An 8,612-nucleotide genomic window follows, 5' to 3' on the forward strand; every position below is an offset into this window, starting at 1 on the left:
TCTCTTAGATTGTTTACAAAAATTCAGTGGTAGGAATTTTGATCTTCCAACTATTTCTGTTGCTCCAAACTGTGACAGTAACTTTTGACCCATCACTAGTCAATATGGATTTCTTTTTCTGTGATATACATCAATAAATTTATTGAAAGAGATAATTTATATGAATGGTTGCCAAATGAAATGTCCCCCATATGAACAGTTCCTCAAATTATCTGAACATTCTCCTTTGTATGATCCTTTAATAATGCAATCCTGATTTGAATTTTTTTAGAAGGTTCCCTATTCTCTCCAGGCTAGCAGGTCTACTGAGGTGGGAAGAATTCAATTTCAAAGTAGAAAGTGCCTTCTTTAAATTCTTACCTAAAGTTGTTCAATGACTTTTAAAGCTTAAACTAAGGAAGGATTGAGACCTATTGTGGAACTTTTTATAAAGTGGTGACTCTTTCTTGCACTATTTTATGTAATATTCCAATGTTATCTATTTAAAAGACTTATGGATACAGATACTGATTTGTGTAAGAGCTTATGTCCAAAAGTAAGATTGTAACATTTTGTTTCTCAGGAGTCAATCCCTCATCCAAATATTATTTTATTGTCAATATCACATGAAGCCACTCACTTCATTGTGGTTAATTTATGTTCAGCCATTTTAACATCTCATTAGATGCCAAATAGTCCATATTTATTTTCTTATGTAAAATCAATGATATACCTGAACTATTATTCTCCAGGGGTTTACCTAAATAATTTCTTATCTCTTTCAAATTCCTGATTGAGAACTTAAGGATTTGAGATTTACTTGTGATTTTCTTCTAATGATCTTTTTTTATGTTCAAATAATGACATTTTAGTATGCTCAAAAAATGGAAAAAGAGCTAAGGTTAATTCTTCATGTTTATTAAATCTCTACAATAGTTAACAATGCTGAGATTGCTTCACTAGGATAAACCATTTTATTTTTATTAATTTTATTGGAATATAATAATTACACATAAAAGTGGGATTCATTATGATATATGCATATGCAGCATAATTTGGTCTGTTTCATTTCTTGTACCTCCCTTTTTCTCCACTCCTCTATCCCACTACTCTGCTTGTTTATTTTATATTTTCTTTTTATTTACAAAGTGTCAGGATGAGTAGTAAGTGTATTGATTCAATTATATAGAAATATATGTGGAAATATATTTCAATGATTGTATACTTTTCAGGTTAAAAGAAGCATGTGCAAGTTTAAGGGCAAATACTGGCATAAAATTATCTACTAAAAGACTACATTTTATAATTCTAAATTCACATATTCTTTTCCCGTCTTGTTCACAAAATGTTCACTAGAGGTACTGACTCAGCTACACAGGAATCATTAGTGGTCTACTGATTTTGGTCTTTCAAAGTTATACAACAAGACCCTCAACTGAGTAACAGAGTGCCCATCTGAGACTTCTTATCTAAGAGCAATAGCAGCCGTAGCAACAGCAGCAAAATGTGTGGAAGCCTCAGCTGACTTACTGCTAAAGGTGTCCAATAAATACAGTGGTTTCCTAAACTGTGCAGGCTTCTTTACTGATGGAAAATATGTGATATTTTTTATCTAGTTGCCTGACATTCTATTAAATATTACTGCTTTCCCTTAAAATAATACTAATCACTATGTAACATAAAAAATTTCAATTATACCTTTTTATATGAAGGAGAACCTCTTGCATGTTTAGTCCATGTTAGAAAGTTATCTGTGCCCTGTACAGATTTGTTAGTGATTTCATTGGTGAATCCTGACTTAATTTTATTTATGAATGGTTCCTATTTAAAATCACACTGGAAGTTATCAAGCAGATTATTATATCATACACTTAAATTTGTCTTTTAAATATACGTAACTCCCAGAAATCAAATCAGCTCAATGGCTTAAATTAACTGCACTCACAAAGCCTGACAACTGGCAAAACCTGGAAGAGAAACTATTTATAGAGATAGTAGATATGTATTTGGGGTAGTCCCACAACTTTGGAATGCTTCACAAACAAAGAGGTTTTCTTACCTCAGCAGTAACCCTATAAAATGAATGACCTTTAGATGCTTTTAACTTTTTGATACTTTGCTGTTACCCATAAAAATAGATATAATAAAAGTGGAAGGTCTTTCAAAGCACAAAGATCCAGAATCTTAAGGCATTGCTTTAGCTACCACTATGACAAAAAAGGCAACATTAACCAAAATACTTGCCCCTGAAATTATACAGTGAAGAAAAATCTTAGAGGAATTAGAGGCAAAGGTAAGCTCCTAATTTGGGAAAATTAGGATGTTCATTTAAACAGAGTTTAGCATGCTTCATGGTACTACCTATAATAGTACAGATAAATTAAACCAACATAGGTAAAGTAATTTTAGAGTTATTGCTTAGAATGTTTCCAAAAGAAATCATATCCACCAATGACACAAATCTGGTAAAGCTGTAGAGATGAGAGATGAAATAGATACCCAAAGCTCTTTGAGTACCTCCAAATGAACTTTACACAAATATTTTCTTCAGTGGTTGTAAATGTGTTCTGGTTATTCTCTGAGTGAGCTGAAACTTTTCTTTGGCCCAAATGGGCAAAAACATTGCTTATTTCTGTTTTTCAACTTGGAGAATTCTCCATTATTTCTCCAATTTTTATTGGTATTATTGTTAAGTAACTGTAAATTTTACCTTGTAGTCATAAATTTCAATATCCTTACCATCCACAGTCCCTTAGAAAAAGTAAAAACAATTAATGGAATTCTAAAATTGAAATCAACAAAGCTGTCTGAAACCCTTTAACAACCATGGTCAAGTGTACTACCAGTTATCTTTAATCTCTGTTAGATTCATCATCTCTGGAACTTGCTTATTATCTTTTATTAATTAATATACTTAGCCATGTGCATTTGGGAATTTTACCACCCAGTCTTAGATTCCACCCTATTAAAAGCAGATACAATCAGTTACTGCAAGGGATTTATATAAAACCTCTAACTTTATTATGAGATACAAAGGCCTTTCCAAAATAGGGAGGAGCATACCACACTTGCACAGTAAGAGGAGTAGAGACATTGCTGTGTCCCCATCTACTTACACATGGGGTGGCTTTCCCCACTGGCTTCCATCTAGTGACAACAGCCAGGACCTGCAAGACCATCATTCAGGTTCCTGAAGGAAAGGTATTGGTAACCTGCAGGGACATTACAAGATTATAAGGTAGAAACTCTAATACCTCAAATTCACACTGCTAGAGAGGAAGACACACAGACAACATGAAAAAACAAGGGAAGAAAGTGCCTGAAACAAACCAAGCTGATACAATAATAGATTCCATTGTCAGCATAGTAGATGAAATGTCAGAGAAGGAGTTCAGAGTGTACATAATTAAAATGATCTGCAAAGCAAAGAATGAATTAAGAGAGCAAATACAGGCAACAATTGACCACTCCAACAAAGAGATATGAGAGGAAATACAGGTAGCAAAAGATTACTTCAAGAAAGAGATAGAGACTTTGAAAAACAAACAGAAATCTTTGAAATGAAAGACATAATAAATCAAATAAAAAATTCATTAGAAAGGATCAACAATAGACCAGATCACTTGGAAGACAGAACCTCAGGCAATGAAGACAAAATGTATGCTTTTAATAATACAGATGACCACACAGTGAAGATGGTGAGAAACCATGAAAAGAACCTCCAAGAACTATGGGACAACGTGAAAAGACCAAATGTAAGAATCATTGGGATAGAGGAAGGCACAGAGGTACAAACCAAAGGAATGAACAATCTCTTCAATGAAATAATATCAGAAAATTTCTCAAACATGAATAATTAATTGAAAAATCGAATACAAGAGGCATACCAGACAGCAAATGTACAAAATTACAACAGATCCACATCAAGTCACATTATAATGAAAATGCCTAGCATACAGAATAAGGATAGAATTTTTTTAAAAAGTTTTAGTTGTAGATGTTCTTTCTTTCTTTCTTTTTTTCTCTCTCTTTCTTTTCTTCCTTCCTTTTGTGGTGCTCAAAATCAAACCCAGTACCTCACACATGCCAGGCAGGCTCTCTACCTCTGAGCCTTAACAGCAGTCCAAGGGTAGAATTTTGAAAGCTACAAGAGAAAAGTTTCACATTACATATAGGGGGAAAATAATTTGGATCTCAGCAGATTTCTCAACCCAGACCATCAAAGCTAGGAGATCCTGGAACAACATATACCAAGCTCTGAAAAAAATGGACACCAATCAAGAATCTTATATCCAGTAAAATTAAGTTTCAGGTTTGATAATGAAATAAAATCCTTCCATGATAAACAAAAGTTAAAAGAATTTACAACTAGACAGCCAGCACTAGAGAATATTCTTGGCAAAATATTCCATGAGGAGGAAATTAAAAACAACAATGAAAATCAGCAAAAGGAGGAACTACACTAAAGGAAAATCCAATCAAAGGAGAAACCAAGTCAAGTTAAAAACCAAAAACAAACCAAAATGACCAGGAATACAAACCATGTCTCAGTAATAACCCTGAATGTTAATGGCCTAAACTCATCAATTAAAAGACATAAACTGGCAGATTGGATTAATAAAAAGATACAAAAATATGCTGCCTTCAAGAGACTCATCTCATAGGAAAAGACATCAACAGACTGAAGGTGAAAGGATGTGAACAAACATATCATTCACATGGGCCATGTAAACAAGCAGAATGTTCCATTCTAAAATCAGATAAGTTATTAAATCAAAGTTAATCAGAAGAGATAAAAAAGGAGATTTCATACTGCTTAAGAAGACCATACACCAACAAGACATAACAATCATAAATATCTATGCCCCAAACGATGGAGCATCTATATATAACAAACCTAACCCTTCTCAACTTCAAGAAGCAAATAGATCACAACACAATAATACTAGATGACTTTAACACACCTCTCTCACCACTGGATAGATCTTCTAAACAAAACTAAACAAAGAAACTATAGAACCCAATAATACAGTCACTAATTTAGACTTAACAGACATATATAGACAAAGATAGATATTGTGACATTTTCATTACCTAGCTTTTATAATTTAGGTCCTAGATTTAGAGACCTGTTTCAAAGACTGATAGTTTTGTTTCTGATAATTACCTGTGCTACAATTGGGTGATGAATCCTATACAGTCTTAAATGCTGGGCTGCAGTGGTAGATCACATGCCTAGCATGTGTGAGGCACTGGGTTCGATCCTCAGTACCACATTAAAAAATAAATAAATAAACTAAACTAAAGGTATTTAAAAAGTCTTAGCTGGGCACAGTGGTACACACCTGTAATCGCAGCTGCTTAGGAGGCTGAGGCAGGAGGATCTCAAATTCAAAGCCAGCTCAGCAATGGTGAGGCACTAAACAACTCAGTGAGACTCTGTCTCTAAATAAAATACAAAATAGGACTGGGGATGTGGCTCAGTGGTCCAGTGCCCCCTCAATCCCCAGTATTCCCCTCACAAAAAAAGTCTTAAATGCTGCTTTCTAGCCATTGTCATGTCAGACAATCCAACAAATCTTCCCACAACAGAAGGAGAAGGTGCGACTAACCTTGGACCAATTATAGATAATATTCAATGGGTACCCTTCTGATCTTAACTAGACAAATTCAGACAATGTAAAAATCTGGATACTGTGAATTAATGTCTTGTGGCCTTACTTCATCTGTCCACCAAAAGTGGCACTGAGAAAGAAAGAGTGGACCCTGACATTCAGAAGCTGTACTGGCACTAAAAGCTATTTCATGATATTCTCTTATTAGACATAAATAATCTCACATGATACCAAAGTTACTCTGAGGTCATGATAAAATGGAACAAAACTTGTAACAACAGAAATTTATTTCTCACAATTCTGGAGGCTGGGAATTTTAAGATCAAGGTGCTGACAGATTTGGTGTCTGGTGAAGGACTACTTCTGATTTTGCAGATGGCTATCTTCTTGTAGTATCTTTACACAGATGAAAAGGTGACGGAGTTCTCTGGGGTCTCTTTTTTAAAAAAAAGAAAATTTAGCTATTGATGGATCTGTATTTTATTCATTTATTTATATTTGGTGCTGAGAGTCAAACCCAATGCCTCACACATGCTAGGCAAGCACTCTACCACTGAGCCACAACACCAGCCCCTGGGGTCTCTGTTATAAGGGTGTGAATTCTATTCATGAGGATCCCACCCTTATGACCTAATCACTTTCCAAATGTCCCACCCCTATACTATCACATTTGTGGTTAGGATTTCAATATATAAAATCTAGGGGAACATAAATATTCAGTTCATAACAGACTGTTATTAACAGATATGTACTATAAATTCATGGTTTTCCAGATAGACATATATATAGATACATACATACATACCATACAAAGGATACAAGCAGGGATGAGGTGTGTATGGGTATAGAAGGGCATGTATTTCCTTGTGCTGTATATTGAGACAGCCTAGGATCATTTGCATTACAAAGGCAATGAGCATACCTAGTGATCAGGTATTACTTTCTAAGAACCAGTCTTCTCTAAAAGGAATCATGACTCCTTGAAGAAATGGCTTTGCTGAGACTATGAAATACAAGATCAATATAGAATGTTTTCCTGTACTAGAAAGTAAGAACATGCTCAAATGATGATGAGAATGTCAAAAAGACACCAATGGCAGCCTGAAAGCATCTCCCAATTGCTATATCTGTGGTAGTTTGAGCATTAAAATAATAATCATAATGATTTATAACACATTGAATAAAATAAAAATCCATGATCTATGCCAATAAAATAAATGAGTAAATAAATAAAAGTTCTTCCTTATAGTAAAATGAGAACTAGTAAATTAGAATAATGATAAATTCAAAAATTAACATTTGATAATCACCATATCATTTATGAATCACCAATGGTGCATTAGTAGGTGAAAATTAGATGAAAAAGATAATATTGATATGAAATCAAATAACTCCACATGATAATTTGTTAGCTACAAAGGTAAGAATTCAAATTTTAGAGTGGAGAAATCTTGGAAACACAAACTTAATAAAGTGATCAAAATTAATACCATCAACAATAGGGCAAACAGATCCTATGTGCCCAACAAAATTACACACTGATTCCTGCCCCAAATTTATAATCATCTATTTGCATGGAAACTTCAATAGAATGAAAATTATTTGTGCCCCCCCCAAATGAGGCCCTAATCCCCAATGTGGCAGTATTTGGAGATAGAACCTCTAAGGAAGTAATTAAGGTTAAATGAGTTCATAAGGGGCCCCAGTCCAATAGGATTATTGTCCTTACAAGAATAGATATCAGAGAACTTTCTTTCTACAACACATGCATAGAGAAGAGATCATATAAACACTAAGTTAGATAACAGCTGTCTCAAAAAAACAAGATAAGAGGCTTCAGAATGAAACCTAACAGAATTTTTGAGAAATAAAATTTCTGTTGTTTAAGACACCTAATCTGTGGTATTTTGTTGTGGAAACACTATCAGACTAAGACATATTATTTAAGTTTTTACATTTAGATTCCTGGTGCATTTGGAGTTTATTCTGTGAGGCATGAGGAATTAATTTACTTCTATATCTTTTTTTTTCCAAATGTTCGGTTTGCGCATCATTTACGTAAAAATATTATTTTTGCAGCATTGATTTGAGCTATTATCTTTGTATTATACTAAGTTTCTGCATGACTTGGGTTTGCTTCTGGATGTGCTATTCTATTTGTTTTGTCTTTTCGTCTACTTGTGTGCCTATAACATATGATTTTGATTTTAAGGACTTCATAGTATTTTAAAATATCTTGTAGGATTTGTAGATTATCAGACTTCCCTCTCTTTTCCTGAGCCTCATCTGCCTCCTTCTCCTTCTTCATCTTTGTCTTCATCTTTATCTTCTTTTCTTCTTCTTCTTTTGAGATACATTATTTCTTTGTTGCCCAGGCTGGTCTTGAACTTCTGGCCTCCAGTGGTCCTCCCAACTCAGCCACCAGAGCAGCTATGACTAGAGGTATGTACCATTGTGCCTGGCAAGATTGTACATAATGTAATGTGATGTTTCAATACATGTTTATATTGTGTAAATTTTTTGTGTGGTGCTGGGGATTGAACATAGGGCCTCATGCATGCTTGGCAAGTGCTCTAACACTGAACTATACCCCATCCTTGTACCTCTTCTTTTTTGTTCAGTACAAGGGAATGACCCAGGTACCACTTGACAACTGAGCCATATCCCCAGCCTTTTTATTTTTTATTTTGAGACAGGGTCTTGATAAATTGCTTAGAGCTGCATTAAATTTCTGGGTCTGGCCTTAAACTTGTGATCCTTCTGCTTCAGCCTTCTGAGCCACCTGGATTGCATGTGTGTTCCACCATGTCAAGCTACTTTTCTTTTCTTTTTTTAAAAAAGTATTATTAGTTGTAGATGGACACAATACCCTTGTTTTATTTAGTTTTATGTGGTGCTGAGGATTGAACCCTGTGCCTCACAAGTGCTAGGCAGGTGATCTAATATTGAGCTACAACCCCAGTCCTCCTTTTCTTTATCAATATTTTCCTAGCTATTTTTTATATTTAGCTCTCTTTG

Source organism: Callospermophilus lateralis, chromosome X (genome assembly GCF_048772815.1).
Source record: "Callospermophilus lateralis isolate mCalLat2 chromosome X, mCalLat2.hap1, whole genome shotgun sequence".
NCBI lineage: Eukaryota > Metazoa > Chordata > Mammalia > Rodentia > Sciuridae > Callospermophilus > Callospermophilus lateralis.